This window comes from Gossypium arboreum, chromosome 11 (genome assembly GCF_025698485.1).
Source record: "Gossypium arboreum isolate Shixiya-1 chromosome 11, ASM2569848v2, whole genome shotgun sequence".
In the NCBI taxonomy this organism is placed as follows: Eukaryota; Viridiplantae; Streptophyta; class Magnoliopsida; order Malvales; family Malvaceae; genus Gossypium; species Gossypium arboreum.
In genome coordinates, this window is record NC_069080.1 from 84,413,958 (window position 1) to 84,436,194 (window position 22,237).

The following is a 22,237-nucleotide window of genomic DNA, read 5'->3' on the forward strand; positions in this document are numbered from 1 at the left end:
ACTAAGAATTTGCATAATTTTTATGTTAAAAAGTGTTGAAGATGACTCTATATTCTAGAGTTATCAACATTCGAAACTTGATGAAGATAATGGAGTCAAACGAAGAAAAGATGAAAATATTGGAAGAGTAAAAAAAAAAAAAGATGATGTAAACTATCTCCCAACTCACACCCTTTCCAAACAACATTCCTTCTCACATCTAGCCAGTAGGAAATTCTTCCACTAGAGCCACTCCTATCCAAAATGGAAACAGAGAAAATACATTCGATGTTTCTAATCTTGTGCTTCCTGTGACAACTGGCATAACCAAAACCATAAACACCAACACACCTACCACCCACACTTTAACTGCTTCCCTAAGAAAAAAATATCATCGCAACATTCTAACTTGGAGTATCCTCCTTGGTGGCACAACCCACTAAAAACCCAGGGTTTTGTCACCAAAGAAGAACTTCGAAGGTTGTTAGAATAAATTAAAAAAAAAAGAAGCAAAAGCCTTAGTTTCTCCAAATTTGATCTCAAACTGTCTTTAGTTTCTCCGAATTTGATCTTAAACTATCATACCCTGCTAGGGTACCTACCAAACCAGAACCCAAGGACTATACCAGTCATAATTTGAAGCAATTCAATGGCAAGTTTGGTGATTCACATGAGCATTTGATAAAATTTGCAAAGACGTTAGGCATTGTTAGGTTGGATGACGATTTAAAGTTAAGAGGATTTTCTAAGTCCTTAACAGAGAAGGCATATACTGTTAGAGTATGCCCAAAGACCAATCATTAGATGATTACAACATACTTGTTTTGCCTCGTTTGTTAATATAAGATATTATCATTATTATTTCAGTTTCTTTTTTGGGTATATAAATAAACTATTTTATAATAATATATTGAGAATAATATAATTATTCTTAAAAGGTCCTTAGTCGAGTATTACCTCGTTTGTTAATACAAAGTATTATCATTATTATTTCAGTTTCTTTTCGAATATATAAATAAATTATTTTATAATAATATCCGAGAATAATATGATTATTCTTAAAAGGTCCTTAGTAGAGTATTATTATGAGCTTGAATAATAATAATATATTAAGATTAACATGTAGTTAATTGATAATAAAGTATTATCATTAACATAAAGATGTCAAAATTAAATTTATTTAAATAATGATTAAATTAAAATTATCTAGGTAAACGATACAATTGAAATTCAATTTTGTATGTCAACATTGATGAGAATAGATTTGAGTGACATATCATGTTATTTATATCTTTTTAAATAATTTGAGGTATAAATATCAAAATATCATGCTGAATTTTATTTTTTAAGAAAAAACTAAAATTTAAAATGAAAATATTAAAATAACATTAAATTAGTAAAGAAAATACTATTTTCAAGATATTTCAATTTCATACCATCACAAAAGTGAATGATTTACTAGTGGGTCCCACATCCCACATTGGATTGGCTACGCAGAAGAATATGACAGACACAAAGATGCAGAGGGTCCTAGGTGTCCATTTTCCAACGCATCAACGGTTCATTTTCTGCCCAAAGGTAGACCCCACCCAAACCAAACCCTCAACTGCGCCCATCCATCATTTCTATCAATGTAACGCTAACGCCCGTTGGGTCGTAAAACAGGTGATAGACAGACGTGGTGGGTCCCCTAATTTAGACTTAATCCCAACTGGCTCCCTTATATGAATGATTGTCACAGCTTGTTTTCCTCCTAACTTCAACCCCACTCCTCTCTTTTAAAACTGTCTCCCCCCGCCCCCCTTTGAACTCTCCAATAAACCCACTTTCCCCATTTGTATTCCTATTGGTATCATTGTTAGCTATGGCTGACCAAACTCGGAACCCTGCCTATGTTGACCAGGTGGTACTTGCCCATGACGTCCCACAACAACAACCTGCTGCAGCAGTTGTGAAAGAACCACCTCAAGCTGAAACTGATGAAGAATCCGTAAATCAGAAGCCGGTCGAGAAGGCTTTAGTGGAAGAGTATTTGTCAAAACCCAAGTGTGATGATCAGGGAAATGTTCTTCAGTCGGGTTCTTTCAAGGAAGAGAGCACGAGGGTGGTTGATCTTCTTGATAATGAAAAGAAAGCGTTACAACAACTTAAGCAACTTGTTCAAGAAGCGCTTAACAAGCATGAGTTTGGTGGGCAACAACCAGAAGCGCCTAAAGAGGATGACGAGAAAGAATCAGCCAAAGAGGAGGCAAAGGACGAAGCGGTTATTGATGACGAACCACCAAAACCAGAAACAGTCGCCGAAACTAATGATGCACCCGTAAAGGAAGATAGTATCAAACTGGTTGAAACGGAGGTTATTGAAGACAAGGTTGCTACTGCAGCTGCTGGCTCTAACACCGTGGAAGACGATGGTGCCAAGACTGTAGAAGCCATTGAAGAGAGCATTGTCTCAGTCTCTTCTTCTTCAGCTCAACCTGCAGCAGAGACAGAGGCTTATGTGGTATCGGAAGACGAACGAAAAGGTGGTAAAGCAGAGGACAAGGTGGTGCCACCCGAGGAGATATCCATATGGGGCGTACCGCTTCTTGCAGATGAAAGGAGCGATGTCATTCTCCTCAAATTTCTAAGAGCCAGAGATTTCAAGGTGAAAGAGGCGTTTGTGATGCTGAAAAGCACTATTTTTGGAGAAAAGAGTTCGGGATTGATGAACTGGTTGAGCAAGATCTGGGTGATAATTTGAATAAGGTGGTATTTATGCATGGTTTTGACAAGGAAGGACATCCGGTGTGCTATAATGTGTTCGGGGAGTTCCGAAACAAGGAGCTTTACCAGAAAACATTTTCGGATGAAGAAAAGAGGCAAAATTTCCTCAGATGGAGAATCCAATTCCTGGAAAAGAGTATTCGGAAACTAGATTTTAGGCCCGGTGGAATTTGTACTATTGTTCAAGTCAATGACTTAAAGAATTCCCCAGGACCAGCCAAGTGGGAGCTTAGACAAGCTACCAAACAGGCTCTTCATTTGCTCCAGGACAACTATCCAGAATTTGTTGCCAGACAGGTATTGATTACTATGTTAAGTGTTTTTCTTTTACCAAACAGGAGGTTTATTGGATCTTGCCTATGTTCTGAATGGTTGACGTTTTTGCTGGTTTTTTTATGTGTTCATCAATGTTCCTTGGTGGTACCTTGCGGTCAATAAGATGATAAATCCATTTTTGACCCAAAGAACTAAAAGCAAGTTTGTCTTTGCTGGCCTTTCCAAATCAGCGGACACCCTTTTCAGGTTGTTGTCTAAATCAAGTATAGTTTCTTCAGTACTCCTTCCATTGTTCTACGTTTCCGTTATATATAAGAATCAAATATGTTTTTGTACATTTAGGTACATCACTGCTGAACAAGTACCGGTCAAATATGGAGGACTGAGCAAAGACAGTGAATTCGCCACCACCGAAACTGTTACCGAGATAACTGTTAAACCAGCGGCAAAACACACAGTAGAGTTTCCAGTTACTGAGGTAAATCGCTTTTCCTTGGTCTCTTCGTTCGGTCAATGGGATCCAATGTACAACGCTTGGGGTTTCGGGTAGTACTAGTTGTATAATTAATTAATTAATAGGTGTATCCCTTGCACCCTTTTTCTTTGGTATTGGCTGGCTAAGACTTGGATGAGATTGTTGGTGCAGGCATGCCTTGTCAGATGGGAGGTAAGAGTTATTGGATGGGGTGTGAGCTATGGTGCAGAATTCGTACCTAGTGGTGAAAACAGCTATGCAGTTATAATCCAAAAGGCTAGGAAGGTTGCCGCCTCTACCGAGGAACCGGTGGTGTGCGACAATTTCAAGGTTGGCGAGGCTGGCAAAGTTGTTCTCACTATCCACAATCCCTCCTCCAAAAAGAAGAAGCTCCTCTATCGCTTCAAGTCCCACCCTACTACATCTCACTAGTTTTATTCAAGGAAATTAATATCACACAAGGCATTCACATACATAACCCATCTTTCTAGTTGTCTTGCCATTACTTCTGATTTTCCAACTTGTTTATTATATATTATATATGTAATTTTGGGGGTTTGTTCATACAATATGTTCCTTTCTTTTTTTGTCCTAGTAAATTTCAAACGGTGGTTTCGTGGATTCTCACGGATGCACGTGCATGGATATTATTTTTGTGCTCGTTAAGTTTCATTGTACATCTTTGGGTTTTGCCCTCTTTTTGATTTTCAAGGAAAAAGTTTTTGTATCTTCAATTCATCGGTTCTAGAATTATTCTTAGCTACATTAATGTTTTCTTAATAGTTTGTACTCTGAAAAATTAGTAAAAGGTAAAGGTTTAAAATATAACAAATGTCTTTCTACTCTTTAAAATTTTGAATTTTAATTTAAGACATTGACTTCTTGGTAGAATTTTAGAAATACTCTAAAAAATTATTTAAGAAATTATTCAGTTTTTATTTTAGAAAATTTATTGATGTATGTTATTTTTAAAAGAGAAAGAAAAATATATTCTACAGGAGGCGTATTGTAATACTCTATACCCGGTCCAGTTACTAGACCTAAGTTATAAGGTGCTACAAGCAAATACAGAACATTTGATTACATTTTATAGTCCAAAAATCAATTCCATATCAATTTATTCATATACAATAAAATACAACACATAATGAATAGCATAATGATAGAAAACACTACTGTCAACATCTCTTTTTCAGTTATGGTATAATTAAATTGCACTGGGCTCAGCATTTTGCTGGCATAATGAATAGCTCCAAAAAAATTATTTTGCTTTTGCCCCAAAACTGTACCTATTGCATAATCACTAGCATCACACATAAAAAAACAAAAGGTTCTGTCCAATTTGTAGTTATTATCATAAGAGCAGATATGAGCTTAGCTTTTATTACCTTAAAAGCTTCAATGCAACTTTGGTCGAAGACGAAATGTGTTTCTTTTTGAAGGAGAGGTTTAGAAATATGAGCAAAATCTTTGATAAATCTTTGGTAGAATCTTGCATGGCCTAAAAAATTTGAACACTTTTCACGTTAGTTGGCTATGGAAGATGTTTAATTACCTCAATTTTTGCTTTATCTACTTCCATGCCTTTTCTTGATATTTGGTACCCTAAGACCAGTCTCTCTTTTACTATAAAATGACATTTTTCCTAATTGAGCAGTAGGTTAGTTTCTTTGCATCGTCTCAGCACTTTCTCAAGGTTACCCAAACATTCTTGAAATGAGATTCCATAAACCAAAAAATTGTCCATGAAAACGTCCAGACCTTTTTCCAACATATCAACAAAGATAGCAGTCATACATCTCATGAAAGTTGCTAAAGCATTGTATAATCCAAAGGTCATTCTTTTAAAAGCATACGTGACGAAAGGGCAAGTGAAAGTAGTTTTCTCTTGGTCATCAGGGTGAATTAGAATTTGATGATACCCCGAATACCTATCAAGGAAACAATAATAGTCTTTTCCTACTAACTGATCCAACATTTGATCAATGAAAGACAGTGAGAAGTGTTTTTTTTTTTGTTGCTTTGTTCAGTTTCCTGTAATTAATACATACCCTCCAACCAGTAATTGTTCGTGTTGGAATCAATTCATTTTTACCATCCTCAATTATAGTTAGGCCTCCTTTCTTTGGAACACGCTGGGTCGGGCTAACTCATTCACTATCAAAGCTAGCATAAACAATACTTGCGTCTAACCATTTGATCAGTTCCTTTTTTACCACTTCATAGCTGGATTAATTTTCCATTGAGCATCCATTACAGGTTTTTCCCTTCCTCTAATTTGATCTTATGTTGACAGAATGTAGGATTAATTCCTTTGATATCAACAATTGTCCATCCTATTGCTTTTTTATGCATCTTTAGGACACTCAATGGGGCTTCTTCCTGTTTTTCGTCTAAACAAGCAGCAATAATTATTGGTAACGTATTTTGCTCCGCCATATATCCATACTTTAAGTGCTCGGATAATGGCTTTAATTCCAACTCTAGGGGTTTGATGATGGATGGTACCATTTTTACTGAATTTGGTGTAATTTGCTCTAGCTATTCCTTACTTTGTCTTCACCAATCCAGTTGGGTTACCATATGATTATTCTCTTGTTCTGCATTATCCCCTTCTTCCTCTGTGTTGTAGCCTATTAATTCTTGTTTTGTTGGACTCTAATTGATTACATTCTTGCTTTTTACTTCCTACAACTTCCAATTCTAGGTTTTTTGTTTCTTGACATTCTTTCCAGGTAAATTCATTAATGCTGGATTATTTCCATTACCTCTTCTTGAATTTTCATCCAAATACTTCCCCTAGTCATAATATCAAATTTTCATTTATTTTGACTATCCAAGCTGTAATAAAAATGATGAATCTGAACTGTAAAATGTATGTCTCTACCTAGCATAGATCTAAGGATTATTTTGAATCTATCCCAAGCTTGTCCCAGGGTTTCAGTAATACCTTGTTGAAAATAAAATATCTGATATAGCTACTCAATACCTTAGTCATCTGCAATGCTCAATGAAGAAATAGTTTCATAAAATCGACCAGTAGTAATAGTGTCCGGAGGGAATTTTTTTAACCACATTTTTGCCTTGCCTTCTAATGCAATCAGGATTAACAAAAATTTGATAGTCTCTAGTGAAATTCCTGCATAGCTAACTATATGGTCAAATTTCCTCAAGACTGCTATGGGATCTTTATTAGTGTAATAAGAAAATCTGACATTACAAGTAATCTAGGTTAATAAAGTCGAGTTTAGTTCAAAATGTGTACTATGAATAATAGGTCGAGATATGCTAAGTTGCAACCATGTTGTACCGAAATGTTCCTAAATCCTGCATATTGTTAATGTGATATACTGTTAGAACAAATCATATTTACAACTTAACAATTTCCTTATTACTCTTTAAAATGCAAGAAATCAAAATCCGTCTAGCAGCGTTGCTTCCCCGGCAACGACGGCAACAACTTGACTACCTCTGGATTTACTAATGACTTAAGTATGAATACTGCAATAAGATAGCGAGTTATGAAGCGATATCTGCAAGTATACGGGTCAAGTTGTAATATAGATTTTACGACGAAGTAGGTGAGTACTCTGAGGATCGTACCTAAGGAAGGTGATTACTAAATCAATCTTAACCTTAACGATTAAAGATTTAACTAATACTTTAGGTAAGTTATTGTACGAAAGTAAAATAAGAAATATGTTTAGGGTTTTTAAAATAATAAAATAAAATAACATAAAAAGAAATTAAAGTTACGAGAGATAGAGATAAATAAAGTGAATCCAAATCTGAGGATGGGTGATCATCTTACTTCGGCAATCCCAATTAAATGTCGTCTCAGGTTCTTCGTCAACCAACTAGTCACTATCCTAGAAGGATCTTTTGACTTTCCACTAACATAATGAGTCAGCAAGAACTACTTATCTTTTGACCTCATAGTCCAGACTGGCTTAGGGTAAAGGTGTTCACGAATAGGCAATACCAATTTTGGGTTTATTCTCACCTTGATGACTTTACAAGGTTGTCAGGCCTAAGGTTTGTTTCACGTTCTTCCTTTTCCAAACAATTGATCTGTTAACTAACCCTAAAAAAATAGTTAAAAGATCATGCCTCCACTCGCTAAACCCCCATAGAAGGATTAGTTCCTCATGGCTTTAATAAACAACATGGGAAGAATGGGATAATTAATCATGGGGAATGAAGTGGAACAGAGAGTTTTAAGAAAGCTTGATTGATATTAAATAATATAAATCCACAGAAGTTGATATTGCTTTACAATAAAATCTCTCGAAGGAACAAATAAACCAAACTATGAAAACTTAAGAGAAATAAGAAAACAAACCTAAAACCTAAGAAAAGAATATGAGCTAATGGAATGATGTCCATAATGTGTGCTAAATGAGCCTATTTATAGCCTTCAAGTGGTTGTTGTCCTTAAACCTAGGTTAGTTGACATTCCTGAGCTTTAAGTTCGATTGTATAGACCAAAACGCCCCTGTTTGGTGTTTTCTTCTCATCACAGAGTCGATGTCGCGACACACCAAGACCTGTGTTGCGACATAGCAACCAGTATGCTCCTCTACAACCATCTTCAAGGGTATGTTGTGACATCCTCAACTTGTATCATGACATTGAAGGCAGTTTCTCACTTTCTCTATTTTGCTCTCTATGTTGCGACATTGGATCTCTATGTTGCAACATAGCATCCAGTTTTGACCCGAAATGCCTTCTAATGGTCTCCTGCACACTCACAAAGTATGTTAGCTCTCCTTTAAGCCTTGTTCAGCCCTTAAGGTCAGTAAAAGAATCAATGTGCACATTTTATTGAATGTAAGGAAAATTAAAGAAACTTAACTAAAACATAAAGAAAATGCTTGTATTCAAGCTCCTTAAATGTGAAAACTAGTTTAATATGCTACATTGAATTACGAAAGATCAACAGCCCGAAAACTAACAGTATACAGGGGCTCAGAGAAGACTCACAAAAAATTACACAAATTGGATACTCACTAAAGATCTCAAAAAAGCTGGTTACACCATAAATCTTTTGTTACATATTTCGGCATTTAGTTGTTATTTAGACACTTGGTTCTTCTTTGACAAAGAACTCTCTCTTTATCAGTGTAAAAGATTAAAAACAAAGTAGAAGAAAGAAAAGAAGAACCCCCACTACATCAGCTACATTGTTATTTATAGCCCACATAGCTCTCATAATAACCCTACACATGGCCAGCAATTAGAGCTAATTTAGCACTCTTTGGTGCCCAAAACATCAATCTATAAACACTCTTTTCTACTAAACTCCAGTAATTAGAGTGGTACATTTTGCTTGTACTCATAAACAACCAACTAAACAAGTCATTTCGTTACCTAAACAAATCAAACTATCATGCACAGTACTCTAGTTCAAATCAAACTAGGTTTTAACAAAGAACTAACTAAAATTGAATAGCATACTTACGTCTTACAAGCAAACATGGTAAACTGTTCCATAGCTGCGACCTTATTGGAACGACGAAAATGTGCAAGTGTACACAATCATAACAAGTAATAAAGTGACAAGTAAAAGTCAAGTTATCGTATCCACAGGGACTTTGAAAAGAATTATTTATGAATGCAATTTTAAAAACACTTTGGTGAAGAAAAATATTTTGAATTGAGGAGGTAATTAAAAACTAGGATTTTAACTAAGTAAAATAAATAAAAATAAGATAAAATTTCCAACGCACGATTTCAAAAGACGTTTTAATCAAGATGACATAATTGTGCTAGATTAATTGTATTTCTTAACTTAGAATTATTAAACTCATGTTTATGTTGTTACGAATAAATTCACGGCAACTCGGTAATTTGCTAACTTATGAACATACTTACCTACCAAAATCCATTTATCTCTTGACTATATCTTTATGTCAATTCAACTGATTAAACAAATTTTAATAGGAAAATGTGTTAATGCACATACATACTTATGAAATTAAAATAATCTCTTGTACATATCTCTATACCAATTCAAACAATTAATTCAATCTCATAAGCACATAAAAGATTGCGTGAGGTAACAATGTATTTCTACCTTGAAACAGTTTAATCACTATAATCTTGCAAGTTATGCAAGGCTAATGTATTGTTAGATACCATTGCTAATTTAACCTTCAGCTACTTTAGATGATTAAACATGCACTAATTAAGTATTGTGTCAATTAATTACAATTTCAATCCGTTTAAATAATTAATTCATTAGTTACCTTACAATTGTAATGCAAGAATAACTTAGTCACGATTTTACTTAATCAAACATGGTTTTACTTAATCAAACATCTTACTGAGGCCTACAACAACATAAACACAATTTTAATAAATTAAGTAGACGAAATGCAATCAACCTAACACGAATTAAATTTAAGCAATATCAATTAAATTAAACATATCAACATCACAAATATTCATAGACATGTTCATCATAACAACAAAAAAATTAAAAGGATAGGGAACAAGAATCAAATCTGGTGTTTTCTCCGTGGCTTGACTAGTTTGCTCCACTCTTCCTTCTCTGCTTGTTCTTGTCGAATTGAGGATTCTACGAACACTTTAATGCTGCTCTAAATGGTGTTTGATTGACTCTTTTTCAAGAGGTGAAATCGGCAAGGGAATAGGGGAAGGAAATAAAGAAAAAATGGAAGGGAATGAAGAGAGAAAAATGAGTGAGAAGTGAAGAGATGAGAAAGGTTGAGATGTGTTTGAAGTGAGCAGCCAAGGGGGTATTTATAGGTTGAGAAGGCTACTAAAATTAGCAAAAATCAGCAGCCATAGAGTCCCCCCATGGCCGGCCATACATGTGGCAAGTTTGAAGAATTCAAACTTGCTATTTTAAGGTAGAGGCAAATCTAGAAAGACACAAATAGTGGAGGAGTTTGAATGCAATTTGAAGGAGTCTTCAAGGGCCATTTTGCAAGTCAAATAATCAGCCAAGCAAGCTGATTGGGTCAGCATGTGGGAAGGTTTTGGGCTGCCCAGTGCTTAGTTGGTTTGGTTTTCTCGGTTTAGCTTAACTTGACCACTTTTCATAATTAATAAATAATAATTTATTTAACGCAAATTAAATTGGATTAAAATTAAAATTAATTATATTATGAATTAGTACACATAATTTGGACCGTCTTACGCTGAAAATTATTTCGTCTTGATGCTTCAAAATTGCTTCTCAGTTTTGTGCTTCTAGTAGTGTCTGCTGAGCCGTTTTTCGCCCTTTGTGCAAATCTGTCAAAAATAATAAAAAATAATCAAAATTTGATATAAAATTAATTAAAATTCAACATGTTCACAATTTGTGTGTAATTTAATTATTTTATAATAATTATTTATTTTTCGACAAGTATTTTACCAAAATTGCATGAATTTAAGTTAAAAAATGGCATGAAAAAGTGTGTATATTTTCGTGTTTCCACTTACCCACTGCGCTCTCAATGAAAACTATTGGGTCCAACAATCTATCTTTAGCATACATTACATACCAAGTGGAATAGACTATTTGGCAGATACTAACAGAAGGGTCCTCCAACACAAAGCTCACCAAGAGAATCCATTGATTGGCGGGTTTTCCACATCGATCACGTCAAGTCGTATAGATCAGTAACCTACACTTTGCCAAAATATGAACCTTCCACCACATCTTTATAGACTTATCGGGATTGCCAAACAATGCGCCAACCATAGCACTACAATAAACACTTACTTAACTTGGAGGATAGGGTGTAAGTCAACCTTCTTTGGCTTATACTTAGCGAACAATCCACCCACAAAAACCACCAACTGGGACTACGCTAGGTAGGGTGTTACAGCTTTCCCACCCTAAAAAGGAATTTCACCATGAAATTCTTACCATCAGGTACAACATATTCTTGGGCTCTCATATCAGAAGCACTGAATGTTGCTCTTGAACTGGTCTTAGCAGAACTTCTACTTAGAGCTCTCATGATAGATTTTGATCTCACAATAGTTCTTACCCTCGCATCACGTTGATTTGTGCTAAATGTTTGGGTTGATCATTCAGATTGACCTTTAGTCATTGCTGGGCAATCTCAAACCAAATGGTCAGGCGACCTGCATTCGTAACAGACTTTTTTCGTATTTCAGCAAATTCCCACATGTTTTCTACCACAGATGTTATAGACAGGAGCCTTAATCTTTTTCAATACACCAGAATTCTCCATAAATGTAGCCTGACACTTATTATTATCACACATCTTCCCATCATATGAGAATCTCTTGCAAGCTAATAGGAGAAATTGTTCACATCTTTAGGCTTCTTAAAATTTGTGACAGGGAGCAATTCAACATTCTCATGCTCACTTCTTTCTCTATCTTGCCCACCAATTTTATCTTGAACAATCGTTTCCATTTTTTGATCCTTGGCTATTTTTGATGCTAGACTCTAAACTTCTGATGCTGTTACCAAGGTGTGAATTTCATCCCTTAAGCCCCACTCAAATTTATTACACAAAGCTTATTTAATCTGGAACATATCCCTCACATATCTCTCGCTCAGATTCCATCATGAACATTCATCCTTGTTTTAAATATAAAATTCTTTCTCCATCTGTTCCACATACATTGGATTAACATATTTCTATCTGAACTTAAGAAGAACTCACAATCCATCTATTCCTTGGGGGTCACGCTTACCAATATTTCTCACCATTAATATGCCTCCCCTTCCAACAAGGAAACTGTGCACAACATGCTATCCACCATTGCATATTTCAACTATGCAATTACTCTACATACACGAGAAAACCATTGCTCAGCTGCCGCAGGATCATCACTTTTATGTCCTAAAAATTCCTTAGCACCCATTTTCTAATCTCTCTCATAGGATTTCATTGAAACTGGTTTAAAACTGGTACAACAGGAATAGGTGCCCTTTGTGGTATAGCTTCAGGCTGGGACTGAGGTTAGGGTGGAAGCACATGAGCAACTCTCATAATTGGTCAAACCATCATTCCATCATCTTGAAAAAAATAATCTTTTTTGACATTTCCATTTGCTCTTAGATCAGTCGAAGATTTGGAACCACTAGCATCATGTGAATTCGAAGACATTTTAAACTACATACACAAATACAATTTAGCAAAACGACAATGGACTAGCCAAAAACATGTAACATGCATATCGGGGCATGACTCAGCCTTCGATTTTTCAAGAATCGGCTTATCTTGTCAAAATGAGGCGTTACATAGAAAATAGGCTTAAACTTGATTTATTATTTTTATTGAGGTTTGAACGTATACTCTCGAAATTGGGGCATTAACTCAAAATTTTGAATGAAAAAACAATCAAATTAGTGATACACCATGTAATATGAAACATAATTGAAAACGAATTTTCGGTGAAAGCCTTATAAATGTTGACAGATTTACTCAAAACACAAAACTATCATTTTCATATATAAAAGTTTCTATTTCATCACTAGCACTCAAACATCATTCAAAATAGTTTGGCGTATACGTCTAAAGATGGTCTCATAAACTTTTACTCATTTATACATAGCATATATCTTTGGAATAAATGATAATTCTCACAAAATAGAGATAGAGCGAAAGACGTAAATTATTACAAAAGTTGGTTACTAAATAGAGCTATACGCCACCCGCCCAAAATGAAAGCATATGCATGGTACAAAACAAACATGTGCAAGACTTACAACAGAGGTCACTATCTTCTGGCAAAGTCCCTTCTACGAGCTTTTAACGTCGTGGTAATACCTGAAAAAAGGAAAGAAATGGGTAAGTTTGAAAGAACTTAGTGATCTCTAGAACTAAACATGCTCAACCTTCTAATCAGATTCCAACAGACAGGACAACATGACATAAATAATTAAAAAATAATAAGTTAGCAGGTTTTTCAAAGAAACATTTGGGTGTAGACACTCTTACATACAATAATAGCTGATAGTATCCTTGGCGGACTTTAATTTGTCGAGTACAATTCACAACTACTCTCTTAGAGAACAATTTCATGAACAACAAAAGCTACCATCTTATAGTCTATCATCCTAGACATATCAATTGACTGGTATCTATACGCCTACTTAATATAACTCCCCTTTGACGGATAGAATGCGTCAAGCACTACAACTAATAGATACGATTGTCCAAAATACATTAAATAAGATTAAGACTTAATACTCCTCATGAAATACAACTACAAAATCAACATTTCCGTTTGACGGTTTCACCTCACTTCAAATGTACATAACATGCATTATATACAACAAATGCAGTGTTCACATTTTCTTACTCTTTTTCTCACCTTTCCTTATGCTAACCTTGGCTTCCATATTCACACATCATAATAGATGTATTAGTCTACATTATTTCATACATATGCATGTTTTCCTACAAGATCAGGGCTCTTTTCCATGGTTAACAACTTATATGCCCTACCGATGGCATCACCTGTAACAACAGGTTGGTTAGTAACTAACATGCCATACCAGTGACCCGTCATCTCTGTCAACCTGGTTAGCAACTAACATGTCCTACCAATGGCCCAATTCATACGCCAATCTGGTTAGCAACTAACATGCCCTACCAATAGCCTATCATATTTGGATATCGAGTTTACATTTTAAGGAAGTCCTATTTATTTCTTATCGCTTACATACATATGCAGATGCTTACATGCAACAACTTACCATGTTCAAAGGAGATAGTTTTACTTGAATTCATAACCTTTAACTATTACAACCCATAAACAAATAATATACAAGGATTGGGAGAAGACTTACAGAAAACTCACACAAATTGGATACTCAATGAAGATCTCAAAGAAGTTGGTTACACTAAAAATCTTTCTCTACACTCTCCAGCCTGTACTTGTATTCGAACACTCACTGGTTCTTCTCTACAAAGAACTCTCTCTTTATCTAGGTATAAGAATAAACATAAAGTAGAATAAAGAATGAAGAACCCCCACTACATCAACCACATTATTATTTATAACCCAAATGGCTCTCATAATAACCCTACACCTGGCCAACAATTAAAACTGGTTCAGTACCCCTTGGTGGTCGACACATCAATCTATGAATACTCTTTTCTACCAAACTCCACTGATCAGAGTGGTACACTATTTTTTTACTCATAACCAACAACTAAACAAGTCATTCCGTTACCTAAACAAATCAAACTGTCATTTACAGTACTCTAGTTCAAATCTAACTAGGTTTTAACAAGGAACTAACTAAAACTGAACAGTATAATCATGTCTCTCAAGGAATCATGGCAAACTATTCTATAGTTGCGGCTTTACCTACCACGCTTTCAAGGAAAATTATCAGGTCCAACAAATTTCCTCTAGTGGACTTTACAAACCAAGTGAAACAATTGACTTGGTGGATACAAATAGAAGGGTTCGCCAACACAACACTTAACAAGTGAATCTGCTAATTGGCGGGTTCTCCACATTGACCATACCAAGACGTATAAATCAATATCCTACACTTCACTAAAAGATGAAACTTCCACCATATCTTTATAGACTTTTAGGATAGCCAAACAATGCGCCAATCATAGCACAACAATTAAAACTAACTTAACTTGGTAGATAGGGCATAAATCAACATTATTTGGCTTATATTTAAGTAACAATCCACCTACACAAACCACCAACTAGGACTACGCCTAGTGAGGTGTTACATTTAGCCTATATATAGGCCACTTTCTATCCTAGAAACATTAACCCATAACATATTTAAGTATTAGCTTTTACAAGCTTTCAGGAAATTGCATTTAAGTTTTAAGGGTCCTTATTTTTGGGTTTCAGGGTTTAGTTTTTATCTCTATCTTTGTACTTATCTCTATCTTTGTACTATTCATTTTAGCCGATTTAATGAAATTATCTTTGTCCGTGGTTTTTTTGTTCTCTTCGAAAGGGTTTTTCCATTTAAAATTTGTTTGTTTGATTTTTTAATTTCTTTGTTATTTTTCTTGTTCGTTGCTTACACGGGTTTACCCTAACAAATTGGTAGCAGAGTTTGGTTTAATTTTCTAATTCAACCCATTTAGAGATGACATTTACGAGGTTAAACAGTGAGAAGTTTGATGGCATCACAAATTTTAACTTGTGACAAGTTTGAATGATGACAATTCTAGTTTAGAACAATCTAAAAAAGGACGTTATAGGGAAAAAAAAGCTTGATAATCTAAATCAGTCAGAATGGGAAGAGCTTGATGAGATGAACCTGTTTGCAATTCAATTATGCCTCATGAATAGTGTAACACCCCTAACCCATATCCATTGCTGGAATAGAGTTACAGAGCATTACCAAAGTTTACAAAATAATTTTATGTATTTCATGTCATTTACTATTCATATCCGAAACTACTCATATTGTCCCTTGAATGGACCCTCGATGTAACAGTCTAATTTAGACCTTAATCGGAATGGTGGTTTCGGGACCACGAATCCGAGTTAGAAAAATATTTAAAAATTATTTTTTGTGTTTATTTTGTGTGAATTTATATCTGTGAAATTTTCGTGATTTAATTTTGTCGTTTAGATGTTCGATTAAATAAAATGACTTAATCGCGTAAATTGAAGAGTGGATAGTTTATTTTGTAAAGGGCTTATTTTGTGACAGCCCTAAATTGACCCTAGTCGAAAAGTGGTTTCGGGACCGCTAAACCGAGTCACCGAAGTATTTGAATATGATATTTATTGTCTAAAATATGTGAATATGAATGTGTGAAAGTTTTAAGCTTCGATTTAGTCGATTGCATGTGAATTCAGTTAATAGGACTTATGTGTGACACTTCTGAAATGTGATAGGTTAATCTATAAGGATCTATTAATGCATGTTATAAAAATGATGGGTTTGCATGTTAAATTTCCATTTATAATAAGTAGTGGCCGGTCATGGTATGGGTTATTGATGATAATATGTATTTTTCTATTAACACTTTTAGTTTACAAAATAAAATAATGAATTTAGAATAATAAAACATGAGGTGAGTGGGAGGAGAAACCAAAGTTGTTTCATTCTTGTTCCTCCTTTGTCGTGACTTGAGGGTGGGAGAAGAAAAGAATTCTCTTGTTTCATGTTCAGCTTGGTTGATGTTTAGGAAGAGGTAAGTACTTTGAAATCCTTGAAAATTTATGTATAAATAAGGTGATTAGTACAAGTTCTATTCATTCCATGGATTAAGTTTTGGTTGTTTGGAGGTTTGATATTCGGCCAAGTAGTTTGAAGCTCTTAGTACATATATTTCTTTTCTTTTCTTGAAGGTTGAAATTGGTTTGTTCATAGGGAGGTGCGAATGTGGCCATTGAAGGGTCTAAATGAACAATATGTGTGGCTCAGGTTTATAACATTCGGTCAAGGAATTTTGTGTGCTAGCAAGTTTGGTTCAATATATAGATGTAAATCACCTTGTAATTGATAATTTGAAGAGTAGGAAATAGCAAATTTAAAATGATGTTGGGTAATGTATGTGTTTTGAATTGATGGAATGGAGAGTGATTTGGTAATAATCTGCTTGGGGACAGCAGTAGTAGGGTGATTTTGGAAAATCGCCATAATTTGTAGGAGTTGAGTTAGAAGCTGAATAAATTATGTCATTAAATCTTGAAGAGTCTAGTTTCTTACAAAAGAAACTATAAAAAACAAAAGAGTTACCGATCTTGAGATATTTGAAGTATTGTGGGGCTGAGTCAAAATGACTACTAGATTCCCTATTCTGTTTTTATAAAATCAGTATAAATTGTACAAAAATGGCCCTAAGATAAAATTTATATGGTTAGACTCCTTAATGAGTCTAGTTTCAAATGAAATAAACGAGAACATATTTTGAATTTTGTACAATGAGAAATTTGATTCATAGTGAAGAGTAGTCAGTTTAGTCAAACAGTGAAACAAGGTGAACTTTAAGAAAAATCTGGTATTATTGGGATAAACTAAAAAAATTTTGAAAATTTTATGGATAATAGATAAATGAGTCTTCTGTCAAGAAAAATTTACGGCAATTGATTTGGAGTTTTGTAGCTCCAGTTATAAAAACTTTAGTGACTGTTGCTCAAGAAGTCAGCTTATAGGGAAATTGTAAGTATATTGTAAACATTAATGAAAATTTGCTAATGAATTATTTATTGATTTTTATAAAGCTTACTATAATCTATATATGTGAAACTCGAATCCATATGTATTATATTCTGAAAGTAATACTTGAATAGTCGATTAATGACTAGTTAAAATTTGTTGAACTTAAGCTCAAGAGCATAGGGGGCAATTTCGGATAAGGAAAAGAGAAAGTAATCGAGTAGCCACTCAAGAATCTGTACCAAATATCCGAGGTAAGTCTTCGAGTAATGAAACTTAGTTTATGATTTGATTAAGTCATGACATATAAGCATAACGAATAAACGGAGATATAATGATTCCACTTGAATTATATATTGAGGTGATTAGTTTATACTTATGACGGGTAGCCGAATGTGTATAGAGATCATGTTAGAAAGCCACTCGAAATCATGCTCTTTGTGACAGCCCTAATGTGACCCTAGTCGGGAAGTGGTTTCGGGGCCACAAAACCGAGTCATAAAAATAATTAGCTGTCATATTTGATGCTTATTATATGTATATATGCATGTGTGAAAATTTTGTATTTGAATTTTTTTTAATTGTAGGTGAATTTTAGTAACTAGGACTTATGTGAGAAAATTTAGAAATGTGCTAGGCAAATGTAAAGTGGCCTATTAATGCATGTTATAGAAATGGTGGGTTTGCATGTCAAATTGCCCAATATTTGAGCTAGTGGCCGGCCATGCTATGGGGCATAGCATATTTTAAGCATGGTGTGCTAATGTGGTATGTAGAAAACAATAAAATAAAAAGCTAGTAATAAAGAAATGGAAAAGGAAAATGATGAAAACAAAGAAAAAAAATGTCCATCCTTTTTCATTCTTCTTGACCGAAATTCAAAAGGAAAGAAAGGAGGAAATGTTGAAGAGATTCGCCATGCTTGTAGCTAGGTTAAGGTAAGTTTGATGTTGTTCCATGAGATTCATGCATATTTTTGACGTTAGTTTGAGTTCTACCTAGCCCATGGTTTAAATCTTGCTATGTGATGAAGATGATACTCGCCATGGGTGTTGTTTTCTTGGTTGGTGTTTGTTTCATGCTAAATCTAGATGAACAATGGGGTTGTCATTTAGGTTAAGATCAAAGAAATTAATCTTGTTAAAACTTTGAACTAATAATGCCCATATGTGTGATAGCCGAACATAGACTTTGTTTAAAGTCTTGGTCAAAGGCCGCTTAAGTGTTTTGGAAATGATTAAGCTAGGTGTTTGATCTTTTGGTTCAGCATAGTACATAAAATGTTGCTAGATGGAGAAAAAATTCGCCAGCAAGAGGTGTGCTAAGGCGAATATAATTTTGTATATTAATGAGTAATGCATGTGTTGAATTGATGGAATGGAGAGGATGTTTTAATAGTGCATATATGTGTATTAGCCAAGTTTTGAACTTGAAACAAAATGGTATTTGGTCAATACAAGTGACCATACTTGTAGAATGTATTAAGTATGCAATCGGCCTCAACATAGACATGCATGTTCGCCACACGAATGAATGCATAGATTGATGTTGTACATTCGGCTATAGGTAAGCATAATGATGATCCTATCTTGACTTAGACAATCGGCTCAAGGAGAATTTGTTAAGTGCTTAGTTAATTGATATTAGGTTAATGATGTGTGTATTTGGTCATAAAGGTGCACATGAGGAAATGTTTGATTAATTGTACTAAATTGCTCAATGTGATTAAAAATGCCTATGACCATTTTGTATTTGAGCTAAAGGTGGCCATATGACCTATCAAACTCCTTGTCATATTCGGCCATAAGCAAGCATAATGAGACTTTAATAAGTTAAATTTGTTTGGATTAGCTCAAGAGCTTAGAGGACCACAGTTGGATAAGGGAAAGGAAAAAGTGATCGAATAGCCGCCGAAATTGTTCGACCACCTCTGAGGTAAGTTTTTGAGTAATGGAACTTAGATTATGATTCGATTAGATTATGTCACAAGCAAATCAAAATCATGCTCTTTGTATGTGGCTATTAATGTAATATCCTGATTTTGGGCCTAGTCGGAATAGTGGTTTCGTGACCACAAAATCCGAGATAGAAATAATTATTTTATGATTATTTTAAGGTCTATGATATGATTTCATGATTGTGTGAAAATTTCGTGAAGAAATTTTATGCATAAAGTGCTTAATTTGAAATTTGGAACTAAATTGAATAAATTGCAAAACTTGTGTTCTAGAAGTATTTTGCATAAAATTGAATTAGATTATTAATTAGAGGTCCTTAAAGAGTAATTTTACCAATTTCTAAGTCTATGGACAAAAATTAGGACATGGAAGGAATTTTTGGAAAGTTTAGTAGTAAGGGCATTTTGGTCATTTAGGGTAAAATGAATTAAAATACAAAATTAAAAGCCAATTTTGCTCATCTTCAACCCCATGGACGAATATAGCAAGGAGAAACCATGGCTAGGGTTTTTCAAGCTTCCAAGCTCGATTGTAAGTCCGTTCTAGCCTCGTTTTTAATGATTTTTACTTTTTGGAGTCCCTAGCTCGATTTAGCTTATGCTAGCAATAATTTAACCTAGGGTTTATATTTGGAAAAATACCCATAGGTGAAATTTGTGTATTTTGGTGTTTTATGATAGAATGTGAGGTTTTAAATTATGTTAGACAACTTGTGCTACTCGGTTTTAAGTGAAAACGAGCAAAAGGGCTTAATCAGTAAAAATACCTAATAGTCATAAGTACATGTTAGAGTGAGAATTTGATGTTGCCATAGAAGGGAAAAATGATCAGCATGTCATAAAACATAAGAAAATAGGCTGAATTTTAATTTAGAGCTTTGGGGCAAAAGTGTAAATATGCAAAAGTTTAGGGCAAATTGTAATTTTTCCAAAATATGATTTTGGGTCAATTTGAATAATGTGAGTCCTAATTAGACTATATTTTAAATGATAGAGCAAGGAAAACTAAAATTTGGGCTAAAATGGGAAAATACAAGTTGTGGACGAAATGGTAAAATAGCCATTTTCGCATACCGTAAGTTCATATGTAAATGTTGGTAACATAGTTATTATTTTAAATGTTTTAATGTTTTTAAATGATATGATAATTATTATGAAATATTATACTTGTGATAATTGTTTGATAATATGTAATTATGTGAATTACTTGATGAGTATGAACTATCACCAAGTATCGATTTCGATATTCCGTGGAAGACGGCAAAGATGTGAGATCGAGGAAAAAGCCCGTTTGAACCTTAGGAATAGATTAGGATACAAGTGACATGTCACTAGGATGGTTGAGCATCCGAACTCGTTGAGTTGAGTCCGAGTTCACTTATGGATGCGAGCGTCCGAACTCGTTGAGTTGAGTCCGAGTTCGTGAGGTGTAACTAGGCATCCGAACTCGTTGAGTTGAGTCCGAGTTCACTTATGGATGCTGAACGCCGAGCTCATTGAGTTGAGTCCGAGTTCACTTATGGGCGGGTTACATGGTAGCTTGGCTACATATGTGGCACTTATGTGCAAACTTTCCATGTATCCGAATTATATTCGATGTGTTCAACGGGTAAAGTTCTACTCAAATGGAGGAATACTCAAGATGAAAGGGACGTATTGGTAAGTGTTGTGAAATGGATACTTTGAACAGGTATGTACTTAACCCTCGGGTTGAAAACTCGATATAACAACAATATGGTAAGATGATAAATGAAAAGGTGATATGAATGTCTTGGTGATGATTATGCAAATGATGTTTTATGTTTGCTTATATGGTTATGTTACTTGCTATTTGCATGTGAGCTTACTAAGCATTTATGCTTACTCCTCCTTTTCATTCCTTGTAGTGTTGACAAGCCAGCTCGGAAATCGGAAACGGCCGGAGGCACGCTCACACTTTCCGTATACCATCTTGGCATAATGGCTTGTATATTTTGAGTATGGCATGTATAGCATTATAATCATTTTATATGTATGGTCTTATGATATGGTTATTGAGTGGTATGGAAATAGAAATGCTTGGTAATGATTAGCCATTGGGATGGCTAATCATGATCATATTTGGTATTATGTATGTCAAATTGCTAGCTAATCCATGGAAACCATGAAATAGGTAAAATTTACCATAAAATAGATTCAGACAGCAGCAGTGATGTGAGTTTGAAAATCACTAAAAATAGTAGAAATGGAATTAAATAATGAATAAGTTATGGAATCGAAGCTTGATGAGTCTATTTTCATATGGAATAAGCGAAACAGGTATATGAGCTATATTTTATGAGATGTTTAATTTTTGTGAAACAGGGCCAGAGCAATTTCTGGATCCCCTGTTATGACTTTGGAAATTCACCATAAATTTTACAAAGATAATTAGAAGTCACACTTTATATGTACAGATTCCTTATTGAGTCTAGTTTTATTAGAGACAAACGGCATAGTCATTGAAGGTCTGTATAGGGAGATATCTGATTCGTAATACACAGAGGTCAGAGTAGTTGAACCCTGAAACAGGGGAGACTTTAACTAATAAACTGTACTAATTGGCGCAACCAAAAATTCTAGAAAAAAATTAGTAGATATATATATGAGTCTAGTTTCAGGAAAAAATTATGTAATTGGATTTCGAGTTTCGTAACTCGAGATATGA

The 22,237-nt window shown here is 34.5% G+C and overlaps 1 pseudogene; it reads left to right on the forward strand.

Annotated features, from left to right (window-relative positions):
* Positions 1-1,700: 1,700 nt before the first annotated feature.
* LOC108471251 (patellin-3-like) lies at positions 1,701-4,230 on the forward strand (annotated as a pseudogene).
* The last annotated feature ends 18,007 nt before the right edge of the window (positions 4,231-22,237 follow it).